Here is a 22,514-nt window from a genome sequence, read left to right as displayed (position 1 = left end):
CAGATCAAAACGAAAATTTTTGTTCCGACAATGACAATGTTGACTGTTTATGAAAAAAGTTCAAGGCAATCGTAAAATGCGTTTTAGACAGGTACGTGCCGAGTAAAACTGTGAGGGAAGGGAAAAACCCACCGTGGTTCAACAACAAAGTTAGGAAACTACTTCGAAAGCAAAGAGAGCGTCACTCCAAGTTTAAACGCAGCGAAAACCTCTTTGACGAACAGAAGCTAAACGATCTCAAAGTTACCATAACGAGGGCTATGTGTGAAGCGTTTAGTGAATTCAAAAGTAAAATTCTATGTACCGACTTGGCAGAAAATCCTAGGAAGTTATGGTCTTACGTTAAATCAGTAAGTGGTTCAAAACAGCATATCCAGACACTCCGGGATGATGATGGCATTGAAACATAGGATGACAAGCGTAAAGCTGAAATACTAAATACCTTTTTCCAAAGCTGTTTCACAGAGGAAGACCGCACTGCAGTTCCTTCTCTAAATCCTCGCACAAACTAAAAAATGGCTGACATCGAAATAAGTGTCCAACGAATAGAAAAGCAACTTGAATCACTCAACAGAGGAAAGCCCACTGGACCTGACGGGATACCAATTCGATTCTACACAGAGTACGCGAAAGAACTTGCCCCCCTTCTAACAGCCGTATACCGCAAGTCTCTAGAGGAACGGAAAGTTCCAAATGATTGGAAAAGAGCACAGGTAGTCCCAGTCTTCAAGAAGGGTCGTCGAGCAGATGCGGAAAACTATAGACCTATATCTCTGACGTCGATCTGTTGTAGAATTTTAGAACGTTTTTTGCTCGCGTATCATGTCGTTTTTGGAAACCCAGAATCTAATGGCCAGGAATCAACATGGATTCCGGAAACAGCGATCGTGTGAGAACCAACTCGCTTTATTTGTTTATGAGACGCATAAAATATTAGATACAGGCTCCCAGGTAGATGCCATTTTCCTTGGCTTCCGGAAGGCGTTCGACACAGTTCCGCACTGTCGCCTGATAAATAAAGTGAGAGCCTACGGAATATCAGAGCAGCTGTGTGGCTGGATTGAAGAGTTTTTAGAAAACAGCATGTTGTTCTCAATGGAGAGACGTCTACAGACGTTAAAGTAACCTCTGGCGTGCCACAGGGGAGTGTTATGGGACCATTGCTTTTCAAAATATATAAAAATGACCCAGTAGATAGTGTCGGAAGTTCCATGCGGCTTTTCGCGGATGATGCTGTAGTATACAGAGAATGAGCAGCATTAGAAAATTGTTGCGAAATGCAGGAAGATCTGCAGCGGATAGGCACTTGGTGCAGGGAGTGGCAAATGTAATGTATTGCGAATATATAGAAAGAAGGATCCTTTATTTTATGATTATATGATAGCGGAACAAACACTGGTAGCAGTTACTTCTGTAAAATATCTGGCAGTATGCGTACGGAACGATTTGAAGTGGAATGATCACATAAAATTAATTGTTGGTAAGGAGGGAACCAGGTTGAGATTCATCGGGAGAGTCCTTAGAAAATGTAGTCCATCAACAAAGGAGGTGGCTTACAAAACACTCGTTCGACGTATACTTGAGTATTGTTCATCAGTGTAGGGTCCGTATCAGATCGGGTTGAAGGAGGAGATAGAGAAGATCCAAAGAAGAGCGGCGCGTTTCGTCACAGGGTTATTTGGTAACCGTGATAGCGTTACGGAGATGTTTAGCAAACTCAAGTGGTTGACTCTGCAAGAGAGGCGCTCTGTATCGCGGTGTAGCTTGCTCGCCAGGTTTCGAGAGGGTGCGTTTCTGGATGAGGTATCGAATATATTGCTTCCCCCTACTTATACCTCCCAAGGAGATCACGAATGTAAAATTAGAGAGATTCGAGTGCGCACGGAGGCTTTCTGACAGTCGTTCTTCCGGCGAACCATACGCGACTGGAACAGAAAGGGGAGGTAATGACAGTGGCACGTAAAGTGCCCTCCGCCACACACCGTTGTGTGGCTTTCGGAGTATAAATGTAGATGTAGATGTAGACTTCTCATTGTTACGGTCTTATTGGTATAGAGTTGTTAAGGCTTTATTTAAAATAATATAAAGAACATAATATACAAAGATTTCTCTGAAGTTACAGCGAATTGAATGATCAACAATTGTTAAAATGGTTCCAAATAATTTGTTACTATCTAGTTGATGAGAATATAATTTATACAATGTACATGTCAAAGAAAAATAAAAAAATGAAAATGTAACAAAAGGAGCGTGGTAAAGAATAGTTTGTAATTGTCCTTGAGCTGTTGGATCGTATGCAACACATGACTGAACTACAGATTTAGCGTCTGCAGGTGCTGACTAGTGTTCCTCCTGGGGTGCCTCTGTCGGCCGCTCCTGCCGCATCGGCGCAGTTTGACAAGTCTATTGAACTGTGAAGTAATTATGCGGCTCACTTGGAACAACATTTCCTGGCCCATGGAATCTTCGACACTGGCCCTGTTGCTTCCCTTATGAACAGCTGACCGCCAGTCTAACAGAGAATTTTGATGCCCCGGTCCACGTCGCGGCAGTTCTCCACAAATTCTTCAGCTGTCAGAAGCGTCCATTACAGTCTTGTAGGGAACGGATCACTTGCCTTCAAGGGCTCTCCCGGTACTGCCGGTTCCCTTGTGCCAGCCCAGAGTGTAAGCAGTCGTCTTTCGGCTCAGCCCTCGTTCGTGACAAAAATCTGGTCCATGCTCCTGACAATGCCCTGCGAACAGATCTGTTGAAGCTGAAGGATCCCTTAGACACGTGTCTGTGGTCCTTGGTGCCCAAGAACAGTCTTCCCGTTGGTCTGCAGCACTCCATGCCTCACAGCAGGTCTTCGCTGCATGGCTAACCAGTCGTCACTCAGAGCCATGTTCGCCGAAGCGGAGGCCACACGAACGGCCAACGACGGGCGCCCCGCCAATGCTTCCTCCTCCTCCAAACCGGGTTACGGGTCGTCAGGCTCGATCACATCAAAGGTTGCCCTCCTGTTGTCAATTCTTTGTTATGCACCAGCGTTGTGATTGTCGTTTTTTGTGGGTGGTCTGTTCCGCCTGTAGGATGAAGGGTCCTCGCGCCAATGTTAACTACTCCTCTGCCTCAATGGAGGTGGACCCCATGGTGTTGGACCTTCCAGGCCTGGTATTGGACAATTTGGACTGTCTGCCGAGCATCTACGGTGTCCAGGTCGTCCTCCCACACATGGGGGGGCGGGAGGGGGGGGGGGGTCCACTGCTCTGACAGTGCAGATCAATGGGATTCCTCTCCATTTCCAGGGTCCATGGCTACTATTATTGATGGTCACGCTCACTGCTGTTTGGATGCTCCGCTACTCCACCTGTTCCCAACTCCTTTCAAGAACTGTAGTGAGAGCTGGTGTCTCAGGATGGGGCAGGATAAGGACACAATTGTGGACGGGGCGGTAATCAGTTATTCTCGGTTGCACAAGAAATACATAAACTTTATTTAATGAAATTAAAATTTAAAAACCATCCCTTAAAATACACAGTTGACTGAATGGCGGCTGAAGGAATTATCACAGGAAAAAATCCTCAATTTTAGGGCCGAAGGGCATCAACAGTAACCACAAACAACAAACGGGAATAGCACACATTAAGATGAATACTTCGTTTTAAAACGAACTGAAACACGGCTGAAGGCCTTATTATAAAAGAAGTGAAATTATCACTCAGTTGAAGGCCACAAACAATTTCAATTAACAAACGGCTGAAGGCCTGAATTAGAAGTCAGGAAAACAATTCCAAATAGCACTTTTAAAATAAATCCCTTGCTTTTAAAACAAGATAAAAAATCTTACTCTATCACGGCTGAAGGCCTTATCAACAAAGAAGTGAAATTATTGCTCATCTCAAGGCCACACCGACAACAATTAGGAAATTACATATATTCTTAACACAAACATCCCAATCTAAGTAATCAGGAAAAGCGAATCTCAGCAAGTGTTCCAACGGTCAGCAAGGGAAGGTAACTCAAACATAAGGTAAGGTGAGACAAGCAGCCAAGAGTTGTAATCACTTAACAGGACGGCAACTCTAACTAGGGGCAGCTTAATCGTTGACCAACCAACTAATAAATCCGCCTATCGCCCGATCACCGATACAACTATGCAATGTTTTTAGGGAAGGGCGAAGAGACAGACAGCACTACGTCTTCAGAAAACACCCAAGGGCGAAGGAAACCCTAGAACCAAGGTAGACCTCCCAAAAAGTATACGCAGTACAATACAAGAGGCTGTAGAACTACACGCCCTGTCGGACAGCATCAACATGACGAGGAAATGTACACTGGCGGAAAAGTACACTAACCTTCAGGGAAGGCAACTGGGGTGTTAGCGGCCACAAGGCAGAAAATACCGCTGGTTGCACTTCACTAATAAGAATAATACTACATTCAATGATGAATAACAAATAGAGAAAGAAAGCTGCAATATTTTACCGGGTCAAAACACTTCACTTGTTGCCACCAGGCTCAGCGGCCCTGGGAGCAACAACCCGCCGACCAAAGGCGAGATCTCAGAATAGTCGAGGTGGCATTAGCAGTTAACAACCTAAACGTCCAGGGTTCGGTGTGCAAGGAAGTCGTCGCTCTCGCAGCTACCCCTCCTCAATCCTTTCATTGGCAGCACGCCACCAGTGGCCCTGGCTTGCACTCGCGCTGTACGGACCTGCTCTCTGCTGCGCCCCCCAACTGACCTGATGTCCGTTCGTATCTCTCACCAAATCCAGTACGCAAACAACATTAAAATAACTGCTCATTCGACACCACAAGATACACACGGAACCGAGAAAACAATTCCACGAACACCTCACGGTGTCACTTTGAAACAACATGAACGAATTATAAGTGGACACAAACACAGAGAAGTCAGAAACTGTCGGAAAACCAAATGCACGTCGTTCGGTGCGATGACCGACCGAACGACCAACCAACGGTCGTCCCACTCAAGTCAGGCGCGAGAAAGATCCCAGTATAAATCTTCAACTGACAACTTATTGCCATGATGCCACTTCGACGGGTGGACAGACACACGAAAGTGAATGTTGCGCTACTCCAGTATCACGGTCTATTCAACTAAATCTAGCTGAATCCGATTCTTGACGTGGTAGTGAACTCTTGCGACCATATCCTTCAGTGCGACAGTGCATGTGCGTCGCCAGCGGTCGGGCGAGTACTCGCTGTCCGGACCTCCCTGCTGCTCCGTCCCAACTCAGCTCGCGTGACACACGACGACCCGGAAATACTAGAGCCCGCTCCAAAGATGATACCACAGTACGCGCTATCGATAAGCGCTGCCGCTGCCACTCAAGGACAGACAAGGCGAGAAAACGTTGTGGCGCCAGTGAACACACTAAAAAAACGAGACACCACTATCGCTATTACAAGATTCCAATCTATGAACGGTATCAAAGCGAGCCGCAGACGGCTCATATAGTAATGATATTATCCACATGCAGGGTCGTTTCGGGAGCAGGTGCAGCATTTGTTTCATGATGTCACCACCCGAGTTTTGTTCCTAGCTGCCCCCAAAGCCACTAATCTGGTGGGGTGGTTCTTTTTCACTCACTTGGCTGTGAGATCCATGATTTGGCCCTGGCGGTCCAGTCTGTGTCCCCTGACGCTGTTTCACAGGAGCTTTTCGGTTCCTTCCCAGACATTCTCTCTGATTCTTGTCCTGGGGTGTCCTGTTTCGAGGTGCACATCGAACTACTTCCCTCAGCAGTTGCAAAGATTCATAATGCTCGTCCAGTGTCTTTCGCCCTGTGAGACGCCCTACACTAAGAACTGAGTCGGCTTGAGGGGCAGGAATTCTGACACCAGTTCAACACAGTTGCTGGGCTTCTCCCATTGTCATTCTCGAAAAACTGAATGTGCCCCTAAAGGTATGTGGAGATTAAGGCCACTGTCAATGCCCACTCTGTCATTGACTCTAACCCTATGCCAAAGGACGATGATATACTGTCCAAGTTAGTGGGTGGAAAGATCTTCGCCAAGATTGATCTTAGGGAAGCGTACCTCCAGCTGCCGATCGACACTTCCTTTCAAGAGATACTCGTCATTAGTACTCCGTTTGGGATCTACCGGTACAACCGCCTGCCCTTTGGGATCGCCAGCACTCCAGCCATCTTTCAACGCTTTCTGGAGTCTGTGACTAAGCAGGTCCTCGAGTACCGACAGTTACTTAGAGGACCCCTTAGTTGCAGGAATCTTGGTCACGGACTTAGTGTGGAATCTTCGACGACTTTTTGAGGTTCTGCAGGCTGCAAGGTTGCGATATAACAGGGTCAAATGTCAATTTTTTGTGCTACAAGTGACCTATCTCGGCCATGTCTTGAGGGCCGCCGGCATTCGTCCAACGACGCAATATCTCGAGGCCGTTCAGTGGCTCCTGACACCCACAACTATCTTCCAGTTCAAATCCGTCTTGGGTCAACTCAGCTATTATCGGCGTCTCATCCCACATGCTGCGGCTCTGGTGGAGATTCTGCATCGCCTACTTCGCAAGAATGTTCCCTCAACTTCGTCGCCGGAATGTGATTGGGCTTTCCAGTAACTCAGATCTGGCCTTCTCGCTCGACCGTGCCTCATGCTATACGATCCCGCCAAGCCTCTTATTTTGGTCTCTGATGCGTCAGATTATGGGCTCGTTGTAGTGTTGTCTCATGCAGTTGATGGTCTTGAGCAGGTGGCTTTCGCCTCAAAACCCTTACCACATGCACAGTGCAAATATAGACACATCGAGAAGGAGGCCTTAGCTATCGTATTTGGATTCAAAAAGTTCCACGGCTTCATCTATAATCAGCGGTTCACTCTCTAGATGGACCACAAACACTTGGTCTCCGCGTTTGCCGCCACATGCGCCATCCATACCTGGACCGTTCGCCATCTGCAGCAATGGGCATTGTTCCCTGCAGGGTACACCTACATCATTCATTACCAGGACATGGCCTTTCATGCCGACGTCGATTTTCTTTCTCGTCTTCCTGTGGGGTCCGATTCCGACATCTATGCTGATCTGGTTGCTTGTTTTCATCTGGATGCCGCGGCCCCCTCCGCAGTCGCCGTGTTGCCGCTGAACGCCCAGCTCATCACACAGCCTCAGACCCAGTTCTCCAGCAATTCTGCACCACATTCAACTCAGGTGGCCCCTAATGGTCGTCAGCTGTTGGCCCAGACGTTCAGGCTTACTGGCCTCGCCGTAACGACTTTTCCGTCTGCGACAGGGTTCTTCTCCTCTTAGGGGACACTGATCATTGGCGTGTCATGATACCATCCGCCCTCTATCAGTGTGTCCTCGCGTTCCTACATGTCGGGCATTGGGGGGATCATCCTAACGAATCGTCTCGCCCATCAACGTGTCTATTGGCAGGGAATGGAAAGCGACATCACTCACATGGTGGGTTCCTGTTCCTCCTGTCAGTGTCAGGAGTCAGCGCCGCCACGACGCCTGCTTCTGTGGCCTTAACTGCCTCCCCATGGTCCCAGCTCTATTTGGAGTTTTTGGGTCCATTCCTAGGGTCCTACTGGCTAATTTTGGTGGACTCTGGCATTGGCTTTCTGTACGTTACCCCGCATGTCCTCGACGACCGCCGCTCACACCATTCAAGCACTCTCATATTTTTGCCGCCGAGGGTATACTGGGGGCGATGGTGATGGACAATGGCCCGCAGTTCACATTGGAATCATTTACTTCCTTCTGTGCTACATCGGATATCCAGCTGACCCACACGGTGCCGTTCCATTCACATCCAATGGGATGGCTGAAAGGTTTGTTCACAGGTTTAAATTGCAGGTAGCCAGGCTGTGACAGCATCACTCCAGGCAGATGCCCTCGACCTCTTCCTGTCTACTTACTGTTCTCCTGGCCACAGTGGGTCCTCTAAGGTGAAGAAGCTGCTGGTCCCCCTCATTAGATGGCCTTGTCACCCGTGTTTCATGCTTCCCTCAGATGTCTGCGCTGCTACAGTTCTCTCTGCAGGATCCAGTCTGGGCGTTGGTGTTTCCCAAGGGCCGTCCCTGCTAGGTTCCCACCATGGTCTCCACACTTCTAGGCTGCACAATGGCAACTGTCGTCCTCAATGACGTTTCTCTCTGTCAGAAGCAATTTGATCAGCTACAGCACCATCGTGAGGTGGTAATGGCGCTGTCATTGTCTCTGGCGCCCCTCCTTTGGTCTGAGGTCTTCTGGGAGGCCAGGGGCTCATGGGACGTCCATTCGCAGCCGCCGCCGTTGCAGCCGTCGCCATCGCCACCGACGCTGCCTTTCTCAGAGTCCCTGTGGGTGGATCAGTCGCCTATGGATGTCGATGAAGCTCCCCACGTCACTCGTTGTCTCGTTCCACCAGGGGAAACTGGGACCGACGTCGACACCCACTTTCACCTCGCCCCTGGGTGGGGTGGGTGGGAGGACTGCTGCAGTCACCACAAAAGCCTACTGGTGTGGCAACTCGGCAGGCAGACCAGCGAGCAGGTTGCCGACTCCGCTACCAAGTCTGACCGTTTAGCGGGCAGTTCTCGACTCACCGAGCACGGAGAAGATTGGTCGGTCCTGCAGTGTGTCACTTCTTCCATCTTGTCTTCTGCAACGATTGCGAGACGTCGGTTCTGCCGCGTTAGGCTATCCACCAGCTGCTAACAGCTGATTTCACCGTGGTACAATTGTAGGGGTATAGAGTCAAAGGCAACTCTGATTATATGAACTATTTGAAGGAACATAGTTTACCCTATCAGACCAAAAGTTTCTTAGAGAAATGAAATATTGAGAGACGTAAACGTGCTGCAGGGGTTCTATGTATTCTCCATCCTCCCCCTTGTACTTCGGTGCAACGCACTATGAGCATTCCACAGTTGTTCTTCACAATACAGGCACTGCAATTTCGCTCAAAACTTGTCATATAATCAACTCAAACTGTCAGAAATACTTCGTAATTCAGACACCACATTGACGTGAATGTTGATTATGTCGTCAAAGCGTTTACCAAATGAATTTCCCCATGTTATCATTTTGTGGTAGGCTCATACTTATAACAACAAAACTCGTCACCAGTGATCATTTAAGAACTGTGCGCATTTTTAATTTCGATCATGTCGCAGCGGGCCTACACACATAATTGTTTTTGTGAGTCAAGGGGTGCTGCACAAACGTCGCACACATATTTGTCTTCTTCAAAACATTCCAGTTAATGTCCTGAACATTTTATTTAGGGATGTTGCTCCATTGAGATTTGTGGTACACGAACGCTGACACACTGCTGTCACACATCAACCATCCAATAGTGCCTGCTCACAACTGACTGGTCTAATGCACGTCTGTTGTTTATGGTAGTTACTTCAAGTTGTCACCATAGTTACTGTGCTGACGTCCCTTATACGCAGCGAGTTAAACAAGTCTCGGAGCTTTTTAGATTGGTGGTGTACACGTGGTGTCTGCAAGCTATAAACCAATATACTGCCAAAAAATTAAATTTATGAACTGGTGATGTAATATGAGTCTCACTACTGAATGGTAATTACTGAAGATACATTAAAAGTCAAAGTAGAATAAAGAAAGTGTTTTGGAAAAAAATCTGAGCAAATCTGAAAAATATTCCTTAATTTTTAACGGAATTAATTATACTAAATTGTCTTAATACACAGGTGGCTTCTAATTTTATTCTACCTGAACATTGTACTTGAATGTGAAAATTTTCTGCTGGCAGCTTTGTCAAGGAGGCCTAGAGAGAACGGTGATACCAAAATTCAATTCGATTACCAGCAGTGATTAATTTTTTTAGTGTAATTTGTCTATTCTAGTCCAATTACTCGATAATAGGAATGACAATATTTTTATTTGAGTTTCTCTGTTCTGAATGTGTTTCGATTACAAAAAAATTTAGTTATGGTTATTATATCATGTTATACCTCTGACGTGTGTGCCAGGGCCAGGAAAATATAAGGAACTGGAAGGCAGATTAAAATGCAGACTTTGGTAGAGACAGAAGAAAGGAGCTTCTTATATACAAAAGTTTTTGCTTATATCTTGGCTTTTATATGTCTCAGTGTGGTCAGCCAACTCTGATCAACACTCGTAACACGTGGGGGAGATAGAGTGTGTGGTAAAATCGGCGAACCACTGTAAAAATACGAATATAGTTTTAATTATTTGAATTCTGTATAATTTGCATCCAAGGGAAGAACTTGAATATTCAGCAACAAACGCTTTTACAGCGACATGTAGTTCACTCTATGCAAATCACGCATATGCCACTTTATATGAATTCTCATCTACCATGCCCCTGCAGCGTTCTACGCGGTAGCAGTAAGCCAAGGAGGTCTAACATTGCCTAACAGAGCAATCTAAGCTGTTAATCTGCGAAAGGAGAGAGGAGTGAATGCCAGAAAAACATTTACATACTCTTTGAGGAAACAACTGTCTATACTGATACCACCAGACTGCTTTATAACATCTTCGCTCTGGACAAATTTCAGCACTGCTGTATCGACCTATGAGCAAGTCTCCTTACTAAACCAGAATAACAATATTTAAATATGTCGGCACAATTTTTCAGAACACTGTTACTAATACTTATCAGGTGCTTTCAAATTGTATTTCTGATGTTATCATATCGGAGTTTTGAGTGCAGTTCCCTGTACCAATACATCACTTTGAACTCTTTTAGTTTTATTATTTCTTCAAATTGTTTTACCAAAAATGATTAAGGAAGATGTTGGCCAGCAGGTCACTTACGAATGGTCCTAACTGGAGTCCTTCCTGCTGGATGTAGAATTCAACTATGTTATGTGGATAGTTTCGAAATAGTTGAGACCTCTTGTGTGTGTGTTTACAGGGTAATGTTTGTCTTAGGGTCCTTCAATTATTTTGATTGTTTCTTCAGTTGGTATGTGCATGTACATTGATGTGATGTCAAATGGGAGTAGCGTAGCTGTGTTGGCCATATTCATATCTTCGATTTTGTTGATTAGGTCGTTAGCGTTGTATAAGCTTCTGTTGTTTCTGCAAGTGTAGTGTTTTGGTAGAAACGTGTGCAGGTATGCAGCTAAATGATATGCTGGTCTAGTTGTGAAATCAGTCACAGATGTCATCAGAATCGGGTTTGTGAATCTTTGGTAAACTTCTGAGTGTATGTGCCTAGGGAATTTTTTGTTGTTCTTTTTACCTGATTTTGTGACTGTAGATTTCATGTTTTTTAGTAGTTTTGTATTTCTCTTTGAAATCCTTAGGTGAGATTACTTTTTAGTTTTGTTATTTGGTTCCCTGTCACGAAATTTAGTGTTTCCTCAGTATAGCCCTTTTCGTACATGACGAACAAACTCCTTCCATTGTCTGCTGTTGTGACCATTTTATTGCGAGATTTGAGATTTATGTGTATGTCTATGGCTGTTTTATCCTCTGTGGTTAACTTGTTATCACTAATGATATTTTTGTTCTTTCATATAAATTGTTTGATTTCTTCTGGTATCAATATTTTGGTTACAGCTGACCTGAAAATTCCTGCGTCTTTCTTTCCTTCATGTTTTATTATGTGTTCAGTTCCTGTAATGATGTTTTCTATTATTCCTTGTGTGACAACTGTGTTTAGGTCCCTTTTGGAATTGTACTTCTTCCTGTGTTGATAACATTATTTCACTTAAATTAGCAACAATTTCATAGAATGTGTTTGCATGCTGATGTCTGATGTCCCTATGCGTGCATTTGCATTTCACAGTTTGTTTAATTCCTGGTCTTGTTTCTTGAGCTTCTTTCTGCTTCTTTTTCTGTGTGAGATTTCACGTGCTTAGTAATGCCATAAAGCACTGCAAATTGTTTTGTATGATTGCCCAGTTGTAAGTGCGGTAATGAGGAATCGCTTCTTCAAATACAGATCTTGGATTTTCTTTGAAAGCCATGCAAATTCTTCTTTTCCTTTTGTATTTTGGACAATATATGACTTTTGTTTACATTAACCTCGGCATAGTTAGGAATAACGTTATTAGAAAAACATATTTTGTTAAACTTTATATTTAGTATGGTTTGGTGGAGTTAAATTGCAGTGTTCCTCTACTTGTTGTAGAGCTTCGAGGGAAATACCTTGCATGACGCTGAACTACCACATTGGAGTTTTGAGCTTAGTTTATGTGGTTTGCAGAAAGTAGTAATGAATGAAGGATGGGTCTATCTCTTCGCAAGTATACAAATTATTGTTTTGTTTTAATACTCAAACATGTTTCACCACAGTTGTATCATCCTCAATGGGTTTTTCTTTTATTTTTTCCCAATAGATATATACCGATTATGTTTAGGTTAAAATATATTGCATCATATTCCATTATTATTTAAATTATACATGCAATTTATCTTTTATTTCCCTTGTGTGTGTACTGTGGCTGCCAACCAGACTCAGTCACAGACCTAAATAAGTACATCATGTCACCTACAAAGATAAAGGATGTTAGGATGTCATCCCCATTGCACTTTTTGTTTACTATCCAATCTTTAAAATATATGTTCAGGTAAATATCGTAGTAGATGCCAGTTTTTGTCCTTCCCATTGTAGTGCTTGACTGGCCCTTAGCTGTGACAGGTTTCTTTATGTGAGCAAAATTGGTTTTTGTGTAGTGTGACTGGTATGTGGAAACTGGTAAAAAATTTGTGACGCTGAAGTATGGAGAACTATTTGGTGTAGGTTGTTATTCTAGATAGATATACAAAAACTGATAAAATATCAAATTTCCACACTCACAAAGTCAAATAAAAAGAACTATACAAAAGACCGCAAGGCACGCACAGTCAGATGTTTACTACAGATTCACAAATCCAATATTCCGACGAGAACCCGTGATTGGCTTCACAACCGCACTAGAATATCATTTAACTACATACATCTACATGTCTCAACGAGAACACTAAACATATAGAAACAACAGAAGATTATAAAACACTAATTACCTAATCAAAAAATCAATGATATGAATATATCCAACCTTACTCACATTTGATCTCATATCAATGTACGCCCATACACTAAAAGAAGAAACAATCACAATAACTGAAAGACAATGAACCAGAAATCTCAACTGTTTTGAATTTAATCACAGGACAAAATTACGTCAGGTTTTGAGATGAATTCTACATCAAACAGGAAGGACTCCCGTTGAGCCATGTATAAATAGCATTCTAGCCAACATATTCCTTAATCACTTTGAAAACAAAACATGTTAATGACATAATTTGCTTGATAGATGACACACATGACTGGGTGCTACAGTTACACTGTGTCATCAATACTGCTCTCCTAAAAATACTCTTCATCCTAGAAACTGAAACAGAGACGAGATTATTTTCCTAGACATCACAATAGAAAGGAACATCCACAAAACCTGTTCCCTGTTCGCAGCTCGTGCGGAAGCGCTCTCGCTTCCCGCGCCCGGGTTCCCGGGTTCGATTCCCGGCGGTGTCAGGGATTTTCTCTGCCTCGTGATGACTGGGTGTTGTGTGATGTTCTTAGGTTAGTTAGGTTTAAGTAGTTCTAATTTATAGGGGACTGATGACCATAGATGTTAAGTCCCATAGCGCTCAGAGCCATTTTTGAACCTGTTCCCCACACACTTACAGAAAACATACATCAACTAGTACAGTTATTCGCAACACGGCAAATCACCCAGCAGCTCACAAGCACACTAGCCTCATATACCTTCGACACAAATTGAACAGATAGCTACACAGAAGAACTAAACACAATCAAACAGACTGCTACAAAAATGGATAGAAAATTGACACTGATGACAAACTGGACGATAAAATAAAAGCACACTAGAAACCACCACACAATACAGAACACACAAGGCATACAAGATGAAGGGATCACAGACAACAAGAAAATAAAGCACACCCTGAGATTTGACTGCAAAATAACACACAGAATAGGAAAAAAATATGAGGAAAGAACGTATACATGTTGCATGTAAAACAAACAACGCTATGCAGAAAAAATTAAAAATACCCTTCATCACCACAGATAAAATCAACAAAGCAGGTGTACTCCAGGTAACCTACAAGAACTGTAATTCAGTATACATCGGACAGGCATGTAGAAATTTCAGGAAAATGTACTCAGAATGTTTAAGAGAACGGAAAAGCGGAAGTAGACAGACCACATTTGCAGCCCACCGCATCGAAAGCAACCACCACCCCAGTGACATAGAAACAGAGAGTCTGAATCATAAAACACAGTAATTTTCTGTACCAATAGTTAACAATAGATGAAAATTACCAGATCCAGAAAGCTTTCACAAAGGGTAACGAAGTTATCAATGACTTAACAGTACTATGCAACAAAGCACTATTCAGTACTCTAAACGAACTATCAGAACAACACAGAATCAAACACACACACACGCACACACACACACAGCCACACACACACATACACACATGAGCGTGCAGAATGAAAATAAACGGAGCAGTTTCAGGATTAGCAAACGTCAAACCAAAACAAAACATTAAACAAATGAAGGTATGCAGAAGAGCTTCTGTGAAGTTTGGAAGGTAGGAGACGAGGTACTGGTGGAATTAAAAGCTGTGAGGACGGGTCGTGAGTCGTGATTGGGTAGCTCAGACTTCAGAGCAATTTCCCGCGAAAGCCAAAGGTTGCGAGTTCGAGTCTGAGTCCGGCACACAGTTTTAATCTGCCAGGAAGTTTCATATCAGCGCACACTCCGCTGCAGAGTGGAAATCTCATTCATTAAACAAATAACAGTCAGAAACGCATCGGAAATGAAAATATGTGCAGCAAAACTTGTGTACAAGCGATAACAACATTGCAAGAAGCAATATTCAAGAAAGGGCAAGAAAAAACATGAGGAAACGCTGTCAAAATACTAAACATAGTCCGTAAATAATAAACTACACCAAATAGTTTTCCATACCTAAGAATTCCAAAAGTTTTACCTATGTCCACAGGTCAGTCGAACCACACAAGGGCGCGTTTGGCGCACAGAAACAAAGCTGTCACAGCCTAGGGGTAGCCAGATACTACGAAAATAAAGAAAAAACTGGCATATGCCGCGAGTTTTAACTGAACATGCATTTTAAAGATTAGATTATAAACAAGAAATTCAACATGGATGATATCCTTACATCCCTCATGATTGCAGATGACATGGTGTATTTCGACCTGTGGCTGATTTCAGTAGGCAGCCACAGGGCACACGCAACGTAAAATAAAAGGAAGAGAGAATACATAATTTAAATAACAACAAAAACTTATGTAACATATTTCCTAACCTAAACATTTCTGCATCTATACATACCAGAAAAAGAAAAGAAAAAACCAACTGAGGATGCCTTAACTGTGGTGAGAAAGGTTGGGTGTTAAAGCGAACAATAATTTGTGTAATTGATAAAGGTGAAGCCATTCTTAATGTATTATTACGAATTTTTGATATTCTCATCAGATATTCCTCATTTGATCGTTCCTGGCTATTTATGAAGTAGATAAGGATAACTCTTATTCGAAATTTGTGACTGAATTTAAATTCTGTTCTCCATCCAAACGTGTTTGATCTAGTGATTTAGGAATATTGATCACCGGAAAGTAATTGAATATTATGACAATTACTTGCTTGACTACAAACCAGTGGTTTTATTTATGTAGTGTTGCATAGCAGTACTTTCAGGTGAGCCAGTTATTTATACTTGTATGTATACTATGAGGACTGAGCTGCTATGTTTACGTCTCCTATCTATTATGTGCGAGTGTCCATTGGCACTTCTTGTACCATTTCTGTAGTCAAACTTCAGTGTATAAAAGTTTATGTGAATCTTTCTACTGAACTTGTTTTAGGGCACTTGGCTCTATATCGAGTTTAACTAAGGGATCATTGGACGTTATTAATTATTACTAGGTGGCAGTGAGCTAGGGATGTCGAAGGCAGGGAAAGTGGTGTGGTTGTGGGGGTGCTGTTGTGATATGCGTTGGCGTGTGTGTGTGTGTGTGTGTGTGTTTGTGTGTGTGTGTGTGTGTGTGTATAACTAAAATAATATATTGGGTGTTCCTCCTATGAGTGGTAACGTGTAGTATCACTGATGTTACAGCAGATATCTGCAGTTTGGTTTTCGCAGTGTCATCCCGAACAAATATTGCTCATGAAGTCTGTCATCGACATCCAGGGTCAGCGGAAATCTTCTGTTTATCTCCTGTTACGAACAAAATGATTTTTAAAGCGGAATTTTTGGTGCCCATTCCTTATTGCGGACCCCAACGTGTCTACGTTTTATCGATATCTATTAATAGGAAGAGCATAATTCGAAGAATAACCAACCAGTACTCTTGCAGCGAGTCGCATACCGTCCTTGCCCGCACTCAATAACACCGCTACTGGACTGCTGCTCATTCTTCGTGTTTTACTGGCCCTTTTGGTACATATCGATAAAACGAATATCGCGTTAGAAAATTTGGCACAGTTCTGTAGAATGGGCACATAAAATTCATATTTAAAAATCAATGCGTTCGTGACGGGAAACAAACCGACGCTATCTGTCGACACAGGGCGATGCGTGAAAAACGTGGGAGCAGTATTTGTTTGAGCTGACTCCAGGTACATATCGCAAGAACGGAACTCCAAATATCTGCCGAAACAGCAAGGAAAATGAGCCTCACAACTTTTAGGAGGAACACCCGATGTATACACGGTGAGCCAAAAGACCGCTAACATTTGAAAATTCAATACTTCATGGAATAACATACCTAGAGACGTATGAACTGACAAACTTGCTTGAAATGACGTAGGATTTTATTGAAACCAAAGAAAGTGCACAAAACTGACCAACACACGACGTTTAACATGATACAAAACAAATACTTAACAAAACAATTGATTTTTAACAAAGACGACTTTTCTTATAAAAAATGCTCAACATTTCAGCTGTCATTTATTATCAGCTAGTGAACAATGTAAAGCTTTGCAATTGCTAGAAATACATAGGAATTGGATATACGTCGTAATCCGCTTCTCCCACATCTCGCTATCCCTCTCCTCCTCTAACCTCCATCTGTCCATCTCCTATCCCCATCTCTCTTCATCACCTTCCCCTCACTCCATGTACATCTTTTATTCGACAAACTCGATGGCAGACCTCAATCAGTTCGTCGAGACGGATTCATTCAACCGAATCTTTCTCTCAATTTATATGAACTGAAACAAAACAATTTCAATTAGGTAATGAATTCATTGAAACGAAAGGAATCGGAATTTATTGTTTTGACAATAACTTCTTGGTGTATTTGCAGTCGTCTGGAGAGGAAACGATCAGCGTCCATAGATTCTCTATCATGCCACATATAAGTGCCCATGCGAAAAACACGGCAATTCGAGGTTTATTCGACACACTTCCAACGAATGTCTTCGCATAAACACATTTAAATAGATAAATTTAGTAATTAATCAATTGACAAATTGGCAGGTTAAAACTTAAATTTACATGAGCTATTAATTTATTATAGGAATTGGGCAAGGTCTCTACTATAGACCAAACGCAGATGCATATCAGTCAAAATTACAGCAAAAAGAAAAACAAATAACTAATTTTTCAGTGAGTGAATGGAGTCAAATCAATGAAGCCTGTAAGATGGTGAAAATCTAAACAGAGTTCTTAATACAGTTATCGAGCAGGAAGTTCGAGTGCCAACCACAAATGGTACCAAACTAGCGGCACTTGGATGCGTAAACATGTAACCGCTATATGCAGCGGAACACTAAAGCCAGAGCTAAGGCATCCGATTGGCTAACGAATCCCTGACTAATAGCAGATAGAACATAACCTTTTGAATAATAGTTAAAAAAATGGGTCTGAGCACTATGGGACAACTTGTGAGGTCATCAGTCGCCTAGAACTTAGAACTACTTAAACCTACCTAACCTAAGGACATCATCACACACATCCATGTCCAAGGCAGGATTCGAACCTGCGACCGTAGCGGTTACGCGGTTCCAGACTGTAGCGCCTAGAACCGCTTTGCGGCTCAGGCTAACAGCCACGATGTGACAATAGTAACAAACGCAAATTAAATTTCTCACTGAGCGAGAATTATTAAGATAAGGGGCCACACTTACAAACAATAAAAAACGCAGACAAACTTGGTAGTATAAACACCCAATAAGACAACAGATGAAATTATGGTCTGCAGTGCGCGCCGCCACAAATCCGACGCATCACGGCAGACAAGACCGAAATTAAAAAATAACACTCAGATTGTAGAATTAAATAAGAAACACCTTTAGTAGTTTCATCGGAGTGTACACACAATTTCCCTGCTTAGAGACAGGATCGGACTCAGTAACCAGAAGTATGACATGGCAGCGGATGTGAACCTCGAACAAACAACCAGAACACTACCGACCCAAGCAGTGATAATACTGCTTCAGGAAATGTCAGTTACAGCTATGGTTACAGTCGATGTTCTGCTCACTTGCATCCTATAAACCAAATTGGAGGCTCACCAATCATATCCGTACCACGATCCAGGGAGGACACCGTGGGCCGACACACTACTTGAACACAGTGGCGATCCGCCGTCCGCCTCCAGGTCCGGTCGACGGCTGAAGCGCACAGCGCGGTCCTTCTCTCGGGATTCGCCGCACACGTCCAAGGGTTTGCAGTCGGTGGAGACTGAGGCGGTCATCGCTCGCAGTCCAGCAACCCGCTTGAGTGTTTCGTTCTGGTATCGCTTCTATTTGCAGAGCGGTGACTGTTAACTGCCGAACTTGTACTAGCCATCAGCTGCCGGGGCACTACTCGCCTCGCCGCCAGGTTCCAACTCGGCCACTTCACTCCGAGCGAACGCAGCGGTGCAATAGTTGTTGACTAATAAACCTAATTTCTTTCAGATCCGCGACTATACAAAATAATTTTGTTGCTCTTCTTGCCTCGTTCACTTCACAGGATGCGAACGCTTTGCTTGCTAGCCACAGCCTAACTCTTGCCACCAAGGAGCCTTGTAGTTCGACCACCAAATCCACATTTTCCATTCCTACCTCCGTTTGCGAGCCACCTACCTCCAAGTTTTACGTCATTACAATCATAAATATCGTATGCATGTACCAGTACTACAAGTTGAGTTTTAAAATTTACATTCTTTCACAGAACATTACTTTTAATATTTCATCCATAGATTAATCACAGTTACATAAATGATTATAACTAATGAGTAAAAAATTTATTTGTCTATGTTACTTCAAAGAGCATGGTTACACGGATGTTACATTAAGTAAAGTAGATTAAGAACCTATATGAGGTAAGTACAGAGACTATCGATATTGTTGTTACACTGGCACATGTGTGAGATCACTTCTTAGTAGTAACAGTTTCTTAACATTAGGGTAATAGATGCGTTTCCCCATTTATAACTGACTTTCCACGTTCTCCTGTCAATAATGAGATTTTATTAAAATCAAGGAGTCTTTGTGGTGGTGGTGGTTAGTATTTAACGTCCCGTCGACAACGAGGTCATTAGAGACGGAGCGCAAGATCGGGTGAGGGAAAGATGGGGAAGGAAATCGGCCGTGCCCTTTCAAATGAACCATCCCGGCATTTGCATGATGCGATTTAGGGAAATCACGGAAAATCTAAATCAGGATGGCTGGAGACGGGATTGAACCGTCGTCCTTCCGAATGCGAGTCCAGTGTGCTAACCACTGCGCCACCTCGGTCGGTGAGTCTTTGTCAGCACTCAGTGTAGATACAGTAGATATTTCGAATAACTTGTAAGAAGGAAAAAGATCTAACCACTTTGTCAGAATGCAGTTACCCAGGGTGATCACTTAGTCCGGAAGGCTTCATAGCTTTGTTTTTGACAAACGAGGTATAATGTCAATTGTCCATTTGTAAACTACAGGATTCAGCTATATTTCTGAAATTAAACTGAATATTGGCAGCATTGCTTTTGCTTGACCTTTTTGGAAAACATGCATCCAATCTGCACTGGTTATGTCACTGACATCGAATATGGGCACGGCGTATCCTACATACACGCAGCTTCACCTGACTCAGTAATGATTCTTTGCGGTTGCTAAGGGGCTCCTCCATGGCGAGTTGATCTGGAGAACTCGGTCGTCGTGGCTTTTCTTGAATCTGAACTCGTACACTTAATTCGCGTGTTCTGTCTCTTAAAGTTGCTGTATGGACAGGAATAAATTCTTATCACACAAAGGAGACCATGAATTTAATGGACGAGAGAAAGAAAAAAATTAGATTCTACCTAATGAAGCGGACGCAAGGTAATGCGGACGTCTAAAAAATGATTTTGGAAGGAAGTGCAAAATGGCTAAGCAGGAATGGGTGAAGAGAAAATGCAAGGCTATAGAAGTGAAAGGTAGATACCGCTTATAGTAAGATTAAAGGCACCTTTGGAGGAAAGGTAAGGAACCGTAAGAACATCAAGTGCTCAGAAAATAAGCCTGTACTGACAATTGGATTGTACACCGATGTGATTCAAAGGACAGGGTATGTAGACCTCGATTACGACTTTGAGGCAAGTAAACATTAATACGGAAGTCTCAACCGTTCTCGAGAAGATGTGTAACGGCTCTTCGTCTTGATGATTTGGTTTGATTTTTACTTGGCCTCGGCTAAAACTCGGCGACAGTCGGTAGAGTGTTGAGATCGTTATCAAGTTACGAAGACGACGTTACACAAAATAACAGATCTGAACCTAAATGTCGACGTGCGTGAGATATTGACTTCACCAAGAATCGTAATTAATCGTTCGTAATCAATGTTTAACTGATTAATGATGAAATATTAGTGATAAAACCAATACAGTCACATCCACAACAGATTCCCTACAAACTGTTCGTAATTTCAAGAATCTAAGAAATCGTAACAGTGGGCTTATTATTTGAGTCAAAGATTCTACACAGTCGCCGAGCACTACAGACAAATTTTATCGCTGCGCGTAATTATTACTCGGGAGTTTCATGTCAACAATTTTATAGAATTTTAAAACACAAATGTACGACTTGGCACGAGAGGTTGTTTTATTGCACAATATCAGTCACTTCCTAACCGACCCTTGAGAAGAAGAATTTCCTAGGTGTTGGAGGATTTAAATTATATGCTTCGGACCTATCACTGAAGTTCCATACACCACTGGCTATTATGAATGAAAATTGTCCATCAGTCTTCGTTGCCTAAATCACTGTCTAAATAATGTTTAGTTCAATTATCTAGTTAAAAATTCACTTTATTCTAGTAGGTAAGTCCTCCGTTCGAATTCTAATGCCGTGATATTTGACGTCAGAAGATCGTATTACTGCGACATAATAGATCGCAATTATTCAATCTTAAAAACAATCTAAGCGCGCCTACATGTGTTGTTGTTGTGGTCTTCAGTCCTGAGACTGGTTTGATGCAGCTCTCCATGCTACTCTATCCTGTGCAAGCTTCTTCATCTCCCAGTACCTACTACAACCTACATCCTTCTGAATCTGCTTAGTGTACTCATCTCTCGGTCTCCCTCTACGATTTTTACCCTCCACACTGCCCTCCAATGCTAAATTTGTGATCCCTTGATGCCTCAAAACATGTCCTACCAACCGATCCCTTCTTCTAGTCAAGTTGTGCCACAAACTTCTCTTCTCCCCAATCCTATTCAATACCTCCTCATTAGTTACGTGATCTATCCACCTTATCTTCAGTATTCTTCTGTAGCACCACATTTCGAAAGCTTCTATTCTCTTCTTGTCCAAACTAGTTATCGTCCATGTTTCACTTCCATACATGGCTACACTCCAAACAAATATTTTCAGAAATGACTTCCTGACACTTAAATCTATATTCGATGTTAACAAATTTCTCTTCTTCAGAAACGCTTTCCTTGCCATTGCCAGTCTACATTTTATATCCTCTCTACTTCGACCATCATCAGTTATTTTACTTCCTAAATAGCAAAACTCCTTTACTACTTTAAGTGTCTCATTTCCTAATCTAATTCCCTCAGCATCACCCGATTTAATTTGACTACATTCCATTATCCTCGTTTTGCTTTTGTTGATGTTCATCTTATATCCTCCTTTCAAGACACTGTCCATTCCGTTCAACTGCTCTTCCAAGTCCTTTGCCGTCTCTGACAGAATTACAATGTCATCGGCGAACCTCAAAGTTTTTACTTCGTCTCCATGAATTTTAATACCTACTCCAAATTTTTCTTTTGTTTCCTTTACTGCTTGCTCAATATACAGATTGAATAACATCGGGGAGAGGCTACAACCCTGTCTTACTCCTTTCCCAACCACTGCTTCCCTTTCATGCCCCTCGACTCTTATGACTGCCATCTGGTTTCTGTACAAATTGTAAATAGCCTTTCGCTCCCTGTATTTTACCCCTGCCACCTTTAGAATTTGAAAAAGAGTATTCCAGTCAACATTGTCAAAAGCTTTCTCTAAGTCTACAAATGCTAGAAACGTAGGTTTGCCTTTTCTTAATCTTTCTTCTAAGATAAGTCGTAAGG

The sequence above is a fragment of the Schistocerca gregaria genome, chromosome 3, assembly GCF_023897955.1.
Source record: "Schistocerca gregaria isolate iqSchGreg1 chromosome 3, iqSchGreg1.2, whole genome shotgun sequence".
Lineage (NCBI taxonomy): Eukaryota > Metazoa > Arthropoda > Insecta > Orthoptera > Acrididae > Schistocerca > Schistocerca gregaria.
This window is presented reverse-complemented; position numbering follows the sequence as displayed.